This window comes from Manis javanica, chromosome 9 (genome assembly GCF_040802235.1).
Source record: "Manis javanica isolate MJ-LG chromosome 9, MJ_LKY, whole genome shotgun sequence".
Classification (NCBI taxonomy): domain Eukaryota; kingdom Metazoa; phylum Chordata; class Mammalia; order Pholidota; family Manidae; genus Manis; species Manis javanica.
In genome coordinates, this window is record NC_133164.1 from 112674923 (window position 1) to 112695545 (window position 20623).

General features: G+C 42.7%; 1 long non-coding RNA gene across 4 annotated transcripts in view; it reads right to left on the reverse strand.

Annotated features, from left to right (window-relative positions):
* Positions 1-20623, reverse strand: part of LOC118971928 (uncharacterized) — a 69270-nt gene that overhangs the window by 7642 nt on the left and 41005 nt on the right. For 3 of the 4 annotated variants that reach the window (XR_012121253.1, XR_012121252.1, XR_012121251.1), the window contains exon 4: positions 122-6628. This is a non-coding gene — a long non-coding RNA (uncharacterized lncRNA). Of the gene's footprint in view, positions 1-121; positions 6629-7089; positions 9609-20623 lie in introns of those variants that run through there. The other variant, XR_005060672.2, reaches the window with a different exon arrangement.

Genomic DNA, 20623 nt, shown 5'->3' on the forward strand with positions numbered 1-20623 from the left:
GCACCTACTGTATGCAGACACTGCCAGGGGCTTTCACACAGGGAAGCCTAAGCCGAGCACAGACCACAGACCTAAAACCAGAAAAAGACATAGAGCTGTGTGTAAAATGTAAAATACTCACCTTGAATGTTGAAGCCATTGGTTCCACCAGCAATTATAACAAAAATGAGCTCTGCACACATTCTCAACCACTGACTGTTGATACCCTTTTACACCTGAAGTCCCAGAGGATTGAAGGCTGGCCTCACAGTGGGCAGAGAAGCCGGGTGAGGGCAGCTGGCATGAGTCACCTGAGAAATAGTGAGTGATCATGCTTTCCACGTTCCAGTCTCATGTGCTTTCCTGAAAGTATGCTTTCACCACATCCGTAAGAATCAGAACAAAAATAAGCGTCACTGGATGGGACGTCATTGCCAGGGACTGACACAACCCAGGTTCATCTCTTATCAGAGCAGCAGGAAGGTGTTTCCTGAGGACGCTGGCACACTGCCGTATTTACAGTGTGTCCCTTATCTACAAACTGGGTACAAATTCTCTGTAAACTCAGTGCCACTCACCTCATCCAGACTCCCACATGTCTAAGCATATGCCATGTGCCCCTCAGGCACACTTGGCAAACAGGTTATTTATGGGACTTGGCAGAGAAGTCTTTATGGGGGTTTACAGTCACAGCCTGCATGACAGTACCCGCCATGGCCATGGGCAGGTAAAGTGAACAATAATACATCCAACCTGGAAGGCCGAGTCCTGCTCGTATTTCTAATTATTAAGCGCACCATCACTAGAAGCGTCTCTGTAGCCTGGTTTCCCACGGGGAAGGTAGACTGTTACCCAGGACAGCTCTTTCCTTGTCAACGTAAAACAGCACAAGTGGAGCCTCCTCCAGTGCAATCCCTTTATTCTGAAGGTAAAATAGCAAGGTTTTTTTCTTAACATGGGAGATGATGCTTATTTCTTCTCATTTCAGTGTCACCCTCACCGTGAGTTCACTGGTAAATCTTGAGGCTGCATTAAAATATAACTTACAGATCGTCTTTTCGCATCACCTAAATCCATCCGTCTGCCTCTTGACTAAGCACTTCCCTCTGAGGGAAAAGAGAATGATGGCACCCTCCCATTTTATCTCAAAGAGAAAAAAACAAAAGGAAATTTGAGGTTGCAGAAATAGGAACTCACAGGGCAGAAGAAGTCCCTATAGGCTCCCTCTAGGCAAACACAGACTACACCCAAAAATGCTAATGCAGGAGAAGCATGATCATGTAAATGAGCGTCACATTAATTGTATTACTTGACCATCCTTGGCCAAGTTTTCTAATAAGGTCTAAATGGATAAACTAGATAAATAGCCAGCCTAAGTAGATAGGTTCTTTTTATATCCTTTAGATTAACTAGCACACTTGGGGGCCTAAATTATTGGATACTTAATCATAAGACTATTCAACGGATGACCATATATCCTTTGTTCTCCTATCCCAAGTTTTCGCTTATAAATGGCATGATTACCCATGGTGGTGTCCTAAGAGTTTGCTCAGCAGTGTATTCAGTTGTTTGGTCAATGTTAGACACTATGGGGGAGAATTCTCCCTCTCCAGGCTGAAAGAACAGGGATGTCAATGTGAACTGTGCAGGTGGAGAAATCTGCATTCATAAGGGCTGTTCACAAATACTCCAGCTCTCCTCTTCCAGGCACACAGTAGGCCTGCACTGCTCCACCCTTTATAGTTGGAGCTGGTGATGTGACTGCACAGAGCTAGTGAAACATGAGCAGGAGTCTTAAAGGCCAATGTAGGATTTGCCACATTCCCTGCCCACTGCTACAGTGATCTTTAAAGTCTATGCCCAGATGGAGCCTCTGTCTGCTTAGGTGTCCGAGAGACTCCATGAAGTAGGATCTCCTGCGAGCCTGTAGTCTGAGATAGAAACGAGAGCTGTCCCACAACAAAGACATGAACTTTTGTAGTATTAAGCCACTGAGATCTTGGAGTTACTTAGTACTGTGGTGTAAGTTAGCCTATCCTAATATAGCAGCAACAAGTATTGCTAACTGCTCTTAAGAGAGGAACTAACCAACTGGTGTGACTAGTACGACTGATTGCTCATCAAAAGTGTGTGTTCCCAGGTGTTTTTTCCCATGAGTAAGAATGGATTTCACTGGCCAATTTGCCTTCTTCCATTTCTCAAAATTTACAACACACGTTTTTGAGATTAAAGACATAAAACAGAACTGCACCCAGAGATGCCCAGGCACGGGGGAATGTGGCCATATGACCTGGACACAGACTGGAACTGTGCCAAGGCACACCAAGGATTGCTGGTAACCACCAGAAGCTGGCTGAGAGGCAGGAACAGATGCTCCCTGTGAGGCCCCAAGGAGGAAGTAACCGTGCCACGGTGACTGAGGATGTGCGGCCTCCAGAATGCTGGAATAGATCACTGATGTTTTATGCTCCTGCGTTTGGGGCACTTTGTTACAGCAGCACAAGGGAACTAATACAGTGACTAATTGTATATTCCACTACTCCTTAGCCTGCTTGGCATTTTTACGATATCTTTACAATGGTCTGTGCATTTCTGTACTTTAAACCTCCATGGTTTCCAGGCCTCTTCCCCAGTGGAGTAAAATAGAGTATGAGGACTAAATGTTTCTTTAGCCAAATAAGCCTCATCGAGATCAGAAGAAATGTCTTCTTTGTCTTTTAATCCCTCCTCTAACACCGTCTCAGAACCTAGCACAGCAGGCCTCCAAAATATTTGTTTAGAAAATTACAGAACAAACATTGCCATTATTCCTATTCTTCTGCACCACCCTAAACAGTGATTCAGGACAATTGAATTACTAAGGTTGTTAGTGTTGGCTCACTTCACGGCCAGTTACCAAACAATACACTGAGTCACTCTGGTAGCCAATCTAAATCAGCCCATCCATACATGGGGGCCAACTCTTCCATGGTCCACCAGTGCCATTCCCATCAATGATTACATCTGGTCAAGCCAAGGAACAGCCAGTCACAAGAGCCGGGCTTGGCGTATTGGAAGTAACACAGTATCATTAATCACTGAGGCCAGAACAAGACAACCTAACACTTAAGAGGCAAAAGTAAAAGTTAACCTGAAAAAGTGAGACTCCATGAAAATACAGCCCTACCGTCAATGGTTGTATGCACACACTGTATCCCTCAACAGGATTTCTGTTTATTCATTTGTTATTTGTTTTAATGAGTTGGCTCACAGGTAACGTATCTGCTGGCTTCCATATATGCTTGCATTTCTTTCCAAGCATAAGGCAAAGCCAGTTTTCTCATTTGGGCTTGGGAAGGAGTCCTAATTACCTTAAGAACCAGCACATTTCAATCTCATGAGGACTGATTTCACTGTGTTGAAATGCAACCAACACACAGATTTCTGTCTCACACACAGAGGAAGCCAACAGAAGGTCTTCCAAACTACTTAATGCCTGGATGCCCTCCAGCAACTTCATCACTTGAAATCATATCCCTAATAGGCAAACAAATGGCCCTTGAAGCATCCCTTTTACCATTGATCTTCCCCATTTGTGGTATTTGGGATGTTTTAATTAGTTTGGTTTTTTATCATTCCTTTAAGTATCTCAAGGCATCTGCTGGCATCCCACAGCTCTCAGGAGGACAGCCCCTTCCCTAGAGGTGGCTAGGAAATCTATATTCACTTTCAAAGTTCTATGGCTTTCTGAGACAAACAGTTCATCTTTTTCTTTCCTTTCCACCCCTGATCACTAACTGTTTAAGGGCTTAGCTAGTTCTCGGTACCCTAATCCACAGTAAATCTGAAACAAGGGAGTTATCCACTGAAGGCTAGACTGTGGCCATTCCTGTGCCTGTATCAGGAATGGACTGGTCACGAACTAGCTGGTGATCCACACTGGGTTCCAGAAAAGGCCCCAAACGTCTCAGCATTTCCCCCACAGATCCTCAAAGCAATGCAAAGTACCTGAGGGAGATAAAACCCTTTTATGAAGAGACTTTTCCCACTACAGCATTGGTCAGGGCCCTAGAGTGACAACCATTTTTGTAAAGTCAGGAAGAGAAGGGCTCTGGTGGTACCTGGGTAGGCACAGAACCCAGAGCTAGAGGGGGATCCAAATAGAGTAGAGGGCAGAGTCCTCCCCTCTGAGCAGACACACATGGTTATCCCCATCGCTGAAATAAGACATCTGAGTCCCTTGAAGAATGGTACCCTGCTGAGCAGCACAAAGGCACTAGATACTTGAAAAATCATATGAGTAGAGGGCAGAAGAGAATAGGAAAGCGCAGTGGGAAGGCATGAAAATGTACCTGGCTCCTTCACGGGACACCCAGGGTCGTCCCCCCGTGTGAAAATGCCAGTGCCTCCTGCAAACGTAACACAGTAAGCCACCACCAGTTATGGCCCCGAAGAGCTGAGACATGAAAGAGGTGTTTGCGGGAGGCGGACAGAGGTTTCTGGCCCCAGGGGCAGCACTGGGGTGAGAAACAGAGAGAGTCAGAGACACGGAGGGAGAAATGGGGAAAGAGCAACAGTAAAGCTCTTCTTCCTGCTTGGAAGCCAGTGCCTGCTGGGATTTTGTTCCTGCATTAGGAGACGTTGTTTGATGAGTAGTAGGGGGACAAGGTGGCCAGAAGGAAGTCAAAGCAGAGCAGAAAATCAACAAGTCAAAGATATTCTGTGCAGAATCCAGCGTTCCCAAACCTCTACGATCAGAGGTGTGCGGTTACACCCCTGGACCTGACCCACCCCGTGGGGGACCTGCTACGCATTGGTCAGGAGGATCTGCAGCCAAGGAACATAGTGCACTCCTGGAGCAGAGGCTTCTTTTTCTCACACACATGAGCTCCTGTGTTGTAGGGGACTTGGCAGTGTCAGGGCCAACGTCACGGCAATCGTCACGCCGCAAGATGGCAGCAGCAGCTTCAGGGGGCAGATCTCACACTGTGTTCATCCGCAGGAAGGCAAGGACCTGGCCGGGAAAGGTTCTCTTCAGGACCTTCCTCTTACCCAGGAGGAAAAACAACCTTTTCTAGAAGGTCCTGGTAGATTCTTTATATTCTTGTTGCTCTATTTCTTGGTCCCGACCTTAGAGAATGCGCCCCAATTCCCTAAAATTAACAGATCCCACCTGACGCCTGTCCCAAATGGGTGACCCCTGCTCCTTCCCCTGGGTGTGGAAGATGGGGGCGGTGGCTTTGGAGGTGCTAACCTCTGTCACTGATGAGATCCCAGGGTATACAGGGTGCTGCTGGATCAAAGCACAACCGTCAAGACCAGCACAAGCAAGAGGCTGCCGGACCTGCCAGTAGAGGAAAGCATCCATCCCAGACACGCATCCTCTCCAAGTTTAGAAGCAAGAACTAGCCCTCCCAGAGGCTCCTTTGAAATTACTAGGAAATTAGAATTAGACTTTGTGCCTCTCCTAAGCCTTTCATCCCGGGAGCTCAGGGCACTTGCCTGCATCGCTCATTAATCTTCACAACACCAATTGAGGCAACCAGCATCTATTGTCATCTCTATTTTCACAATAAAGGAACTGAGATGCAGGTACAGGTTAATGATTTGCCTGATGTCATATTCTCAGGAAGTCACCAGCAAGCTAGGGATGGGACCAGAAGTGATGGGAAAATAGCTACCCCAACTCACTGAAGACCCTGGACAAGTATGTGGAGGTTTTTATTTACCCACAGAGCGTGAGTCCAGAAAGGTGACAGGATGGAATCATGGCAGAGCTCTGGGCAAGAGGTAAGAGGAGTAGAGTGCAAGCCATGATTCACTGGCCAGGCAACCTTGGGCAAGTCACCTGCACTTTCTGTAACATCTACCCCATCTAAATCACTCAGCTGTTTCGAAACAAAAGGAATGTTTCAACAGAAAACAAGTAAGCTAGGACATGTTGCAAAAGCTAAGTCAATTGAGAGAATCAGTACAATCAACATTTAAAATCAGCCTGCTGCTCTGGGCTCTCGACAATCCCAAACTGCAACCAGACAATTATACAGGACTCTTCCTAGATGACCAAGAGGAGCCTGTTGCCATTCACTGTGCAGTGAGCCTTTTTCAGCACATATTGAATGGAATATGCTACCCGGGATGCAGGCATAACTAGGTGGGTGACCCATGTCCTCCAGGAAATACAGTCTGGCAGAAAAGACAGAAAAATGAACCAGTTATTTCACTGGGAAGCAAAATGAAATAAGACTTATAAAAGACAAGGAGGTCAAACGGCAGAGGGGTGGGAGATGGGCCAGGGGAGGTTGGGGCAGCCAGTGGGCTGGGGAGGCAGGTATGGAGAGGGGACGGTGCATAAAAGCTGAGACAGGAAAATGCCTTAGCTCTTCTTTTACTTCGGCTGCATCCATCATTCTCCCCTCTGAGAACAGCAAAGTCAAAGTGGTAGAGCAACAGAGGCTGAAGCCTGAATTTGCTTTGGTTAACATCTGGCGGCAAGGATATCTGCAGGGCACACATTTCCTCCGCGCCCCCTGGATGCGGCTCTGCTAGCAGTGTTTCTTTCGGCCACAGGAGGGCGCGTGTTCTCCTCCGCTGGTTTCTTCATTGCAGCAAGAGCTGCTCAGCTGGGGCTGCTGGCGTCGTGCCTCCAAGCACCTGCCTCCTAGAAGCACTGAACCAACAAACAGCGGGGGAACCTGGAACCCGGGCTCACAGGCACACCCAACGTCCAACAACATTTTATCTTTTTCAAACGAGCCAGTATAGACATTCAAAAACAAACAATTACTCTCCCATCAACATCCCGATGTATGTTGTTAGGACATGTAAGTAATCCCTAGAAAATTCCCAGACAGCGCGCTATTGGAAGACTGTCTGAAATAAATAAGCTCTGATGCATCAGGAGGTGGAAATAGCTTCTGTGGCTCTGGCAGCGAGATCCTCCTTGTCCCAGGCTTAAAACAGGGTGGTAACCAACTGACACAGGACACTGTCCTTCTCAGGGACATCTAGTGTGGTGCTAAGGGGGCCCAAGAAAGGAGGAGAAAGGGGCTTCCAGGTCTGAGACACTACCAGAAAGGGAAAGCAGTCACCTTTCATTTATTTTGTTTTGACCGTTAAATATTAAAATACCTGAAGGAAGGAAGCTATCCGGGCTGGCTCTGCAACGGAAGGAATTCCTAAATTGCACGAACATGGCTAGTCCCAAAGTCCCTTTGTTCTCTCCTGTAAACAGACCCACCCACCACCACCCTTTATTATTTCTCTCCAACGAATTGGAAAGGTTGGAAAATAAAGTGGGATGAAGCACTTGCAGCCAAACAGGAGCCTTTCATTTAAAACTCCCCCTCAGCATTAATGGAGGGCTGGATGTGTGTTTTTGCCTCCTAAAAGTAAGTAATTCCATGATTTTGGGTTAGCCATTGGATTGGAGTAGCTTTTTGGGTAGGAACAGCCTAAATTTTCCTAAACTTCAAGATACACAAGAACTATCACAACATGTAAAGACAAAACTTACCAGCAGGCTAAAATTATCCCCTTCTCCTAAGGGAAGAGGAACCTCAGATTGTGAAAAAGATTTTCAAAACAACCTAATAGCTACATAGTAACATCCAAAAAAAGAATTTAAATAATCTGAGAGATGCTTGAGCTAAATCCATAACTTGTTCCAGGATATTTGTCAAGCAACATACCCCAAAATGTATTGTATATATTCATAGGTAGTGTCAAATAAATGCACTTACCACCACCACCACCACCACCACCACCATTATCAGATAAGCAGTTAACCAGCTAGAGGGGGTCTCTGACAGAGCACATAGTTAAAAGTTTCTAACCCCAAATTTTCCCCTTTATTTGCTAAGCCTGAGTCCCATTGTTTGGCACACTTGCTGGGACATGGATTGCCTTTGTGTTACTGACGACATTAGAGAAAATCTCTCTCCAGTCCCTCCCCATGTAGAACACTATGGATTAAATCTAAACCAGATTGTAGGTAGAATGTTTCCCTCTGTAAAACTGGGCTGAATCTTTTTCTAGGGACATCTCTAAGGATGCTATGGGCTAGGATGATAAACAATGATTCATGTGGCTTCCATAGTGGCCATACCCTCGCCATAAGGTTTATTCTTCTGAAAGCACAACCAATACCACCTGCTCTAAGGAGATTTGAAGCCAGAAACAGAGAGGAAAATAAATTTGAAGAATAAAGATTTATGTGTCAACTCCACTCATCTACAGCACCCAGTTGTTTGTGTCAAATACTAGCATAGGTGCTGCTGTGAAGATAATTTTGTAGATGTGATTAAGATTTATAATCTATCAGTGGACTTTCTGTAAAGAGGACTACCCTCAATAATGTGGGTGGGCCTCATCCAATAAGTGGAAGGTCTTATGAACAGACACTGAGGTTTACTAGAGAAGGAATTCTGTCTCAAATCTGCAACATCAGCTCCTACCTGTATTTTCAGCATGCTCGTCCATGCTACAGATTTCAGACTTGCCAGGCCTCACAAATGGAGTCAATTTCTGAAAATCTATGTGTATGTGCTTATATTTACAATTCTGTTTCTCTAGAGAACTATGACTGATACAGATTTCAAGTGAATCTATTTTATTTTTAAGGCTATCTAAATTAAAACAATGAAGAGATACTCAGAAATACTATTTTATATGATAGTAGGCACAGCATGGACTTCTGATTTTGTTTGGACACCCAGACCCTCCAAGCAGCCCACCCACATAACTGGAACCTGACCTGACCCCACTTCAGGGGTGGTCTTGATTGGCCGAAGGGTAATATGTTCCCTTGCCAGGGACTGGCTCATGGGGGAGGGTCACGTGATACAGTAAGGGCCAATAAGATACAGAAAGAGGTTTGGACTTCCAGTAAGGATTGTCCTTTTTCTTCTGAGGGGCTTTTCAGGAGCACGTATTATCTCTGATGTTGGGGAACAAGGAAGCAGTTAGCCCGGGGTTGGCACTGGCAACTGCCCCAGGGTGGGAAATAACCTGGGGTCCTGATGATTCTGTTGGATCCACCAGCTCTAAAGCCTGCACTGACTCTGGGCTTCTTTTAAGTGAGCCAATACATTTTTTATTGTGCAAGCCAGTTTGAGCCTGGATTCTTGTTAATTGCAGTCAAAGGACCAAGTTTTCTTGCCCTTAGTTTCTTACCTATAAACTGGGACAACAGAACTAGATAACCTAAGACCTTCTCAAACTCAGTATGTGTGAACTGCACATTCAGGCACTGATACTAAACGTATTTGCCAATTACTGTTTAGAGAATCTAAATATTACTATAGAGACATTTCTAAATATGCCTAATTTTTAGAAACTCGTGGATTATGAGTATAATTTGATGCAATTTTTTCCAGTGGCCTTAGATCTAGTCAATGACTATCAGCAATTAGAGCTCTCACTACTTTTTAAAATCTATAAAAAGCTGTAACAAATGAACAATAAGTAGAAAACGAACCTACTAGGGAAATGGGAAAAGGGTTACAGCAAGCAGTTCCCAGCAAAGGAAATACAAATGAATTTTAAACCTATGAAGAGATGTTCAACATCGTGACAAAGAGAGAAATGGAAATTAAAATGACAGTACGGTGGGTCTTTTTCACCTAAATATTGAGAAGTTATCAAGAAGTTAATAACACACTGCTGGAGAAAATAGAAGAAAATGGCAGCATTTGTACCAATGATGAGAATTATCACTGAAGACCAGCACTTACAGCAAAGGTAGAAATGACACAACTTTCAAGAAAGGTAATTTGGCATTATTTATCAAAATGACAAATGCATATATACTTTGACCCAACTACTCCTCTGCTAAAACTTTATCCTATAGGTCTACTTACCCATGTATAAAATGACATTACTTGTAATTGTAATAATGAAACAATTTAAATATGTATCAATAGAGCAAAGATTAAATTATATACATGTATACAAAAGAATAATTCCCAACTGTTAAAGAAATATGGCAGCCCTCTCAGCAGTAAAATGGAATCATCTCTAAATTATATGTGAAATAAAAAAGATCAAGATGAACAGACCAATTACCAGCAATGAAATCAAATTGGTACTCAAAAAATTACCTAAGAACAAAACGCCTGAACCACATAGCTTCACCACTGAACTTTATCAGACATTTAGCGAAGAGCTAATACATATCTTCCTTAAAATTTTCCATAAAGTAAAAGAGGAGGGAATACTTCCAAACTCCTTCTGTAAGCCCAGCATCACTCTAATACCAAAACCAGACAAAGATATCACAAAAAAAGAAAATTACAGACCAATGTCCTTGGTGAACATAGATGCAAAAATCCTCAACAAAATATTCGCAAACCGGGGGCGGGAGCCAAGATGGCGGCGTGAGTAGAGCAGTGGAAATCTCCTCCCAAAAACACATAGAGCTATGAAAATATAACAAAGAAAAATCTTCCTAAAATAGAGACCACAGGACACAGGACAACATCCAGACCACATCCACACCTGCAAGAACCCAGCGCCTTGTGAAGGGGGTAAGATACAAGCCCCAGCCCGGCGGGACCCGAGCGCCCCTCCCCCCGGCTCCCGGCGGGTGGAGAGAAACCGGAGCAGTTTTTTTTTTTTGGCGAGCGCTTTTTGGAAGCCTTAGAGGGACGGGCCCCCGTTGCTGGGGAGGCAGGGTGGCGGGACCGGTGAGGAGGTGCCTGGGAACAGCGCCGGAGGACAAAGAATATCCCGCGTTTCTCCCTGCGAGACCTGGGGGCGGGTGCCTGAGACCGGTGCCTGAGGACGGAGGAGGTCGCGCGTTTTTCCCCTTTTTTTTTTTCTCTTTTTGGTAAGCGCTTTTTGGAAGCCTTGAAGGGACGGGGACCCCAGTGCTAGGGAGGCACGGTGGCGGGACTGGTGAGCGGGTGGCTGGGACCGGCGCCTGAGGACAAAGAATATCCCCCGTTTTTCCCTGCGGGACCGGTGGGCGGGTGCCTGAGACCGGCACTTGAGGACAGAGGAAATCGCGTGTTTTTCCCCTTTTTTTTTTCTCTTTTCTGCGAGTGCTTTTTGGAAGCCTAAAAGGGACAGGGACCCCGGTGCTAGGGAGGCAGGGCGGCGGGACTGGTGAGCGGGTGCCTGGGACCGGCACCTGAGGACAAAGAATATCCCGGATTTTTCCCTGTGGGACCGGTGGGTGGGTGCCTGAGACCAGCACCTGAGGACGGAAGAAATCGCGCGTTTTTCCCCTTTTTTTTCTCTCTTTTTGCCAAGTGCTTTTTGGAAGCCTTGAAGGGACAGGGACCCCGGTGCTAGGGAGGCAGGGCGGCAGGACTGGTGAGCGGGTGCGTGGGACCAGTGCCTGAGGACAAAGAATATTGAGCGTTCCTTCCCTGCGGGACCGGTGGGTGGGTGCTTTTTGGAAGCCTTGAAAGGACAGGGACCCTGGTGCTAGGGAGACAGGGCAGCAGGACCAGTGCGCGGGTGCCTGGGACCGGCACCTGAGGAAAAAAAAAAAAATCGCGTGTTTTTTCTTTTTTTTTTCCTTTCTGTTCCCTCTCTCATTGTTGCTGTTGTTGTTTTGGTTTGGAGAGTGCTTTTTGGAAATCTTAAAGGGGCAGGACAGGTCACTTAGACCAGAAGCAGGGAATCTGGGGATCTCTGGGCACTCTAACCCCCTGGGCAGCAGGGAGCACAGAGGCCCCTTACGGAGATAAATAGTCTCCTGGCTGCTCCCCCTCTAACGGGGCTCCACCATTTTGGAGGAACAGCCCCAGCCAGGCCAAGCCCACAGCAACAGTGGAGATAAACCCCAAAGCAACTGGGCAGGAAGCAGAAGCCCTGTCTGCGCACAGCTGCCCAGCACAAGCCACTAGAGGTCGCTATTCTCCCAGGAAAAGGCTACAAACCAACAAGAAGGGAAGCTCTTCCAGCGGTCACTTGTACCAGCTCTGCAGACTATCTCTATCACCATGAAAAGGCAAAACTACAGGCAGACAAAGATCACAGAGACAACACCTGAGAAGGAGACAGACCTAACTAGTCCTCCTGAAAAAGAATTCAAAATAAAAATCATGAACATGCTGACAGAGATGCAGAAAAAAATGCAAGAGCAATGGGATGAGATGCAGAGAAAAATGCAAGAGCAGTGGGATGAGATGCAGAGAAAAATGCAAGAGCAGTGGGATGAAGTCCGGAAGGAGATCACAGATGTCAGGAAAGAGATCACAGAAGTGAAACAATCCCTGGAAGGATTTATAAGCAGAATGGATAAGATGCAAGAGGCCATTGAAGGAATAGAAGCCAGAGAACAGGAACGTATAGAAGCTGACATAGAGAGAGATAAAAGGATCTCCAGGAATGAAACAACACTAAGAGAAATATGTGACCAATACAAAAGGAAAAACATTCGTATTATAGGGATACCAGAAGAGGAAGAAAGAGGAAAAGGGATAGAAAGGGTCTTTGAAGAAATAATTGCTGAAAACTTCCCCAAACTGGGGGAGGAAATAATCGAACAGACCATGGAATTATACAGAACCCCCAACAGAAAGGATCCAAGGAGGACAACACCAAGACACATAATAATTAAAATGGCAAGGATCAAGGACAAGGAAAGAGTTTTAAAGGCAGCTAGAGAGAAAAAGGTCACCTATAAAGGAAAACCAATCAGGCTAACATCAGACTTCTCAACAGAAACCCTACAGGCCAGAAGAGAATGGCATGATATACTTAATGCAATGAAACAGAAGGGCCTTGAACCAAGGATACTGTATCCAGCACGACTATCATTTAAATATGATGGTGGGATCAAACAATTCCCAGACAAGCAAAAGCTGAGGGAATTTGCTTCCCACAAACCACCTCTACAGGGCATCCTACAGGGACTGCTCTAGATGGGAGCACCCCTAAAAAGAGCACAGAACAAAACACACAACATATGAAGAAGGGAGGAGGAGGAATAAGAAGGGAGAGAAGAAAAGACTCTCCAGACAGTGTATATAACAGCTCAATAAGCGAGCTAAGTTAGGCAGTAAGATACTAAAGAAGCTAACCTTGAACCTTTGGTAACCACGAATCTAAAGCCTGCAATGGCAATAAGTACATATCTTTCAATAGTCACCCTAAATGTAAATGGACTTAATGCACCAATCAAAAGACATAGAGTAATAGAATGGATAAAAAAGCAAGACCCATCTATATGCTGCTTACAAGAAACTCACCTTAAACCCAAAGATAAGCATAGACTAAAAGTCAAGGGATGGAAAAACATATTTCAGGCAAACAACAGTGAGAAGAAAGCAGGGGTTGCAGTACTAATATCAGACAAAATAGACTTCAAAACAAAGAAAGTAACAAGAGATAAAGAAGGCCACTACATAATGATAAAGGGCTTAGTCCAACAAGAGGATATAACCATTCTAAATATATATGCACCCAATACAGGAGCACCAGCATATGTGAAGCAAATACTAACAGAACTAAAGAGGGAAATAGACTGCAATGCATTCATTGTAGGAGACTTCAACACACCACTCACCCCAAAGGATAGATCCACCGGGCAGAAAATAAGTAAAGACACACAGGCACTGAACAACACACTAGAACAGATGGACCTAATAGACATCTATAGAACTTTACATCCAAAAGCAACAGGATATACATTCTTCTCAAGTGCACATGGAACATTCTCTAGAATAGACCACATACTAGCTCACAAAAAGAGCCTCAGTAAATTCCACAATATTGAAATTCTACCAACCAATTTTTCAGACCACAAAGGTATGAAAGTAGAAATAAATTCTACAAAGAAAACAAAAAGGCTCACAAACACATGGAGGCTTAACAACATGCTACTAAATAATCAATGGATCAATGAACAAATCAAAATAGAGATCAAGGAATATATATAGAAACAAATGACAACAACAACACTAAGCCCCAACTTCTGTGGGATGCAGCGAAAGCAGTCTTAAGAGGAAAGTATATAGCAATCCAGGCACACTTGAAGAAGGAAGAACAATCCCAAATGAATAGTCTAACATCACAATTATTAAAACTGGAAAAAGAAGAACAAATGAGGCCTAAAGTCAGCAGAAGGAGGGACATAATAAAGATCAGAGAAGAAATAAACAAAATTGAGAAGAATAAAACAATAGCAAAAATCAACAAAACCAAGAGCTGGTTCTTTGAGAAAATAAACAAAATAGATAAGCCTCTAGCCCAACTTATTAAGAGAAAAAGAGAGTCAACACAAATCAACATAATCAGAAATGAGAATGGAAAAATCATGACAGACTCCACAGAAATACAAAGAATTATTAAAGACTACTATGAAAACCTATATGCCAACAAGCTGGAAAACCTAGAAGAAATGGACAACTTCCTAGAAAAATACAACCTCCCAAGACTGACCAAGGAAGAAACACAAAAGTTAAACAAACCAATTACAAGCAAAGAAATTGAAACAGTAATCAAAAAACTACCCAAGAACAAAACCCCGGGGCCGGACGGATTTACCTCGGAATTTTATCAGACACACAGAGAAGACATAATACCCATTCTCCTTAAAGTGTTCCACAAAATAGAAGAAGAGGGAATACTCCCAAACTCATTCTATGAAGCCAACATCACCCTAATACCAAAACCAGGCAAAGACCCCACCAAAAAAGAAAATTACAGACCAATATCCCTGATGAACGTAGATGCAAAAATACTCAATAAAATATTAGCAAACAGAATTCAACAGTATATCAAAAGGATCATACACCATGACCAAGTGGGGTTCATCCCAGGGATGCAAGGATGGTACAACATTCGAAAATCCATCAACATCATCCACCACATCAACAAAAAGAAAGACAAAAACCACATGATCATCTCCATAGATGCTGAAAAAGCATTTGACAAAATTCAACATCCATTCATGATAAAAACTCTCAGCAAAATGGGAATAGAGGGCAAGTACCTCAACATAATAAAGGCCATATATGATAAACCCACAGCCAGCATTATACTGAACAGCGAGAAGCTGAAAGCATTTCCACTGAGATCGGGAACCAGACAGGGATGCCCACTCTCCCCACTGTTATTTAACATAGTACTGGAGGTCCTAGCCACGGCAATCAGACAAAACAAAGAAATACAAGGAATCCAGATTGGTAAAGAAGAAGTTAAACTGTCACTATTTGCAGATGATATGATACTGTACATAAAAAACCCTAAAGACTCCACTCCAAAACTACTAGAACTGATATCGGAATACAGCAAAGTTGCAGGATACAAAATCAACACACAGAAATCTGTAGCTTTCCTATACACTAACAACGAATCAATAGAAAGAGAAATCAGGAAAACAATTCCATTCACCATTGCATCAAAAAGAATAAAATACCTAGGAATAAACCTAACCAAGGAAGTGAAAGACTTATACTCTGAAAACTACAAGTCACTCTTAAGAGAAATTAAAGGGGACACTAATAAATGGAAACTCATCCCATGCTCATGGCTAGGAAGAATTAATATCGTCAAAATGGCCATCCTGCCGAAAGCAATATACAAATTTGATGCAATCCCTCTCAAATTACCAGCAACATTCTTCAATGAATTGGAACAAATAATTCAAAAATTCATATGGAAACACCAAAGACCCCGAATAGCCAAAGCAATCCTGAAAAAGAAGAATAAAGTAGGGGGGATCTCACTCCCCAACTTCAAGCTCTACTACAAAGCCATAGTAATCAAGACAATTTGGTACTGGCACAAGAACAGAGCCACAGACCAGTGGAACAGATTAGAGACCCCAGAAATTAACCCAAACATATATGGTCAATTAATATTTGATAAAGGAGCCATGGACATACAATGGCAAAATGACAGTCTCTTCAACAGATGGTACTGGCAAAACTGGACAGCTACATGTAGGAGAATGAAACTGGACCATTGTCTAACCCCATATACAAAGGTAAACTCAAAATGGATCAAAGACCTGAATGTAAGTCACGAAACCATTAAACTCTTGGAAAAAAACATAGGCAAAAACCTCTTAGACATAAACATGAGTGATCTCTTCTTGAACATATCTCCCCGGGCAAGGAAAACAACAGCAAAAATGAGCAAGTGGGACTACATTAAGCTGAAAAGCTTCTGTACAGCGAAAGACACCATCAATAGAACAAAAAGGAACCCTACAGTATGGGAGAATATATTTGAAAATGACAGATCTGATAAAGGCTTGACGTCCAGAATATATAAAGAGCTCACACGCCTCAACAAACAAAAAACAAATAACCCAATTAAAAAATGGGCAGAGGAACTGAACAGACAGTTCTCCAAAAAAGAAATACAGATGGCCAAGAGACACATGAAAAGATGCTCCACATCGCTAATTATCAGAGAAATGCAAATTAAAACTACAATGAGGTATCACCTCACACCAGTAAGGATAGCTGCCATCCAAAAGACAAACAACAACAAATGTTGGCGAGGCTGTGGAGAAAGGGGAACCCTCCTACACTGCTGGTGGGAATGTAAATTAGTTCAACCATTGTGGAAAGCAGTATGGAGGTGCATCAAAATGCTCAAAACAGACCTACCATTTGACCCAGGAATTCCACTCCTAGGAATTTACCCTAAGAACGCAGCAATCAAGTTTGAGAAAGACAGATGCACTCCTATGTTTATCGCAGCACTATTTACAATAGCCAAGAATTGGAAGCAACCTAAATGTCCATCTCTAGATGAATGGATAAAGAAGATGTGGTACATATACACAATGGAATACTACTCAGCCATAAGAAGTGGAAAAATCCAACCATTTGCAGCAACATGGATGGAGCTGGAGAGTATTATGCTCAGTGAAATAAGCCAAGCGGAGAAAGAGAAATACCAAATGATTTCACTCATCTGAGGAGTATAGGAACAAAGGAAAAACTGAAGGAACAAAACAGCAGCAGAATTACAGAACCCAAAAATGGACTAACAGGTACCAAAGGGAAAGGAACTGGGGAGGATGGGTGGGCAGGGAGGGATAAGGGGGGGGAAGAAGAAGGGGGGTATTAAGATTAGCATGCATGGGGGGGAGGGAGAAAGGGTAGGGTGGGCTGCACAACACAGAGAGGACAAGTAGTGACTCTACAACATTTTGCTAAGCTGATGGACAGTAACCGTAATGTGGTTGTTAGGGGGGACCTGATATAGGGGAGAGCATAGTAAACATAGTATTCTTCAGGTAAGTGTAGATTAAAAATTTAAAAAAAAAAAAAAGAAAGAAAGAAAGAAAAGGGGGATTACTCCTTAACAGGATAAAACTATTGGTAAATCAAAGATCAACGCATGCTTTAAATATCCTTAATGTTGATCACTTAAAGGGTGTCAGATGATCAGCTATGGAGGTACTCTTTTCTGATAATATTCCTTTCTCTTAATTAAAAAAAAAAAAAAAAAAGCAGTTACTGTGTGCTGACCTCCAATGAGTTCTGCACAGTGGTATAGAGGGCATGTCAAAGTGTGGGCAAAGGGTCTGTTTGTTTCTACGCAGAAGATCAAGGCCTAGCTTGGATACCCAGAAAATGAACTAAGATACGATATGAGGAGGAGCTTCCGGCATCAGCACTCTCTGGAGGACTCGTGCCGGGGGATGATCATCAAAAAGCCTCCACAGGGATCCGGACGATGCTGCGGTTGTGGCTGCATCCAGCCCACCATCTCCTGGACTTGCCATGAGAAGGAGGAGGGAGATGTCTAGGCTGGCATGTGCATACAGTGAGACAACGAATTTGACTGGATCTGTACTGTTGGAACTCAACCAGGAGTTGGGAGGGGTGCAAGTTGTAGCACCCCAAAATCTCATGACTATAGACTATCTATGGTTAAAAGAACATATGGGATGTGAACAGATCCCAGAAATGGGCTGCTTTAATTTGTCTGATGGTTCAAGTACAGTTGGAAAATATCCATCATATCATAGATAAATTTTCACAAATGCCTAGGGTGCCTAAATGGTTTTCTTGGCTTCACTGGAGATGGCTGGTGATTATAGATTTGCTTTGTTTATGTCACCGTATTCCTATTATGTCAATATGTGTGTGCAAATTAGTTAGTAGTTTAAAACCTATACATACTTAAGGTACTATACAAGAAGATATGTCAAAGAAATAATCAATCCTCCCAAGTTTCCTTCATATGCTACATCTATAGCTTTTCTTCTTCCTTCCTAATTACAAACTTTAAATAGAATTCGTGCCTCATATCGAATTTACCGAGTATCATAATTCCTCCAGGTGGTAAAGATACCTCGAGACAAGTGCTGGGCATAGAAGCCACAGGGCATAAATCTGCAAAGAAGTAAAAAGCTAACCTTTGCAAACAATATGGCTTCTCTCTCACTTACCAACTTTACATTTCCCTGTATGGCCCCGGAAGATGACTGGTTAGCCAGAGACGGGTAAGATTCCTCAAGGGAGGAACAACCTAAGACAGGCACAGTCGCAGGGGGGCCATCAGGTGAGAATTTGGGGATCAACAGAGGTGAGGCTCAGAACCTCACCCCCCCTGCTTTGAGAGAAATCTTCTGCATCCGTGGATGTCTTGCTGCCCTTGTCTAGCCTGGATTAATACTTAGTCCATAGGCACACACCTGATCATCTGATCATCTACATTTGCCTTCTTACAGCACAAAACTATGTTTTCTACCTTTATCTTGCATCTACCTACCACTTCAGCATTTTATTAAAAATAAAAATAATAATAATAATAGGAGAAATGTGGGATCAACATATAAATCAAGTACAAAAATCAAATGAATATTCATATTTGACCTGATGGTTTATAGGTCATATTGCATGATCAAAACCGAAAGTTTCTGTGATGACTGCCCTTGTACTGTTCACCATGTAAGAATTTATTCACTCTGTAAGAATTCGTTCACCATGTAAGAACTTGTTCGTTATGCTTCAGAAGATTGGAGACTGACGAGAATTAGGCTTGAGATGGATTAATGATTGTACATTGAGCATTGACCCCCCTATACTGAATTTTATTGTTGTTAACAACCATTTGATCAATAAATATGAGAGATGCCCTCTCAAAAAAAAAAAAAAAAAAAAAAAAAACTAAAAAAAAAAAAAAAAAAAAAAAAAAAAAAATATTCGCAAACCAAATTCAAAAATACGTCTAAAAGATCATCCATCATGATCAAGTGGGATTTATTCCAGGGATGCAAGGATGGTACAATATTAGGAAATCCATCAACATCATCCACCACATCAACAAAAAGGACAAAAATCACATGATTATCTCCATAGATACTGAAAAAGCATTTGACAAAATTCAACATTCACTCATGATAAAAACTCTCAACAAAATGGGCATAGAAGACAAGTACCTCAACATAATAAAGTCCATATATGTCAAACCCACAGCCAAAATGATACTTAATAGCAAAAAGCTGAAAGTTTTTCCTCTAAGATCAGGAACAAGATAAGGATGTCTACTCTCTCCACTTTAATTCAACATAGAACTGGAGGTCCTAGCCACAGCAATTATACAACACACAGAAATAAAAGGGATCCAGATTGGTAGGGAAGAAGTTAAACTGTCACAGTTTGCAGATGACATGATATTGTACATAAAAAACCTTGACTAATCCACCCCAAGACTACTAGAACTAATAACTGAATTCAGCAAAGTTGCAGGATACAAAATTAATACACAGTAATCTGTTGTATTCTTACATACTAATGATGAACTAGCAGAAAGAGAAATCAGGAAAACAACTCCATTTGCAATTGCATCAAAAAGAATAGAATACCTAGGAACAAACCTAACCAAGGACATGAAATACCAATATCCTGAAAACTACAAGACACACATGAGAGAAATTAAAGAGGACACCAAAAAAGGAAATACATCCCATGCTCATGGATAGGAAGAATTAATATTGTCAAGATGGCCATCCTACATAAAGTAATCTACAGATTCAATTCAATCCCTATCAAAAAACCAATAACATTCTTCAAAAACTAGAACAAATAGTTCTAAAATTCATATGGAATGACAAAAGACCCTGAATAGACAAAGAAATCCTTAGAAGGAAGAATAAAGCTGGGGTGATTATGCTCCCCAACTTCAAGCTCTACTACAAAGCCACAGTAATCAAGACAATTTGGTACTAGCACAAGAACAGACTCATAGATCAATGTAAAAGAACAGAGAGCCCAGATATAAACCCAAACATACACAGCCAATTAACATATGATAAAGGAGCCATGGATATACAATGGGGAAATGACAGCCTCTTCAACAACTGGAGGTGGCAAAAATGGACAGCTACATGTAAGAGAATGAAGCTGGATTACTGTCTAACTCCACACAAAAAAGTAAACTCAAAATGAACCAAAGACCTGAATGTAAGTCAGGAAACCATAAAACTCTTAAAAGAAAACATAGGCAAAAATATCTTGAATATAAACATGAGCAATTTTTTCCTGAACACATCTCTTCAGGCAAGGGAAACAAAAGCAAAAATGAACACATGGGACTACATCAAACTAAAAAGCTCCTCTACAGCAAAGGACACCATCAGTAGAACAAAACGGCATCCTACAGTATGGAAGAATATGTATGTAAATGACATACCTGCTAAAAGGTTAACATCGAAAATATCTGAAGAACACACACACCTCAA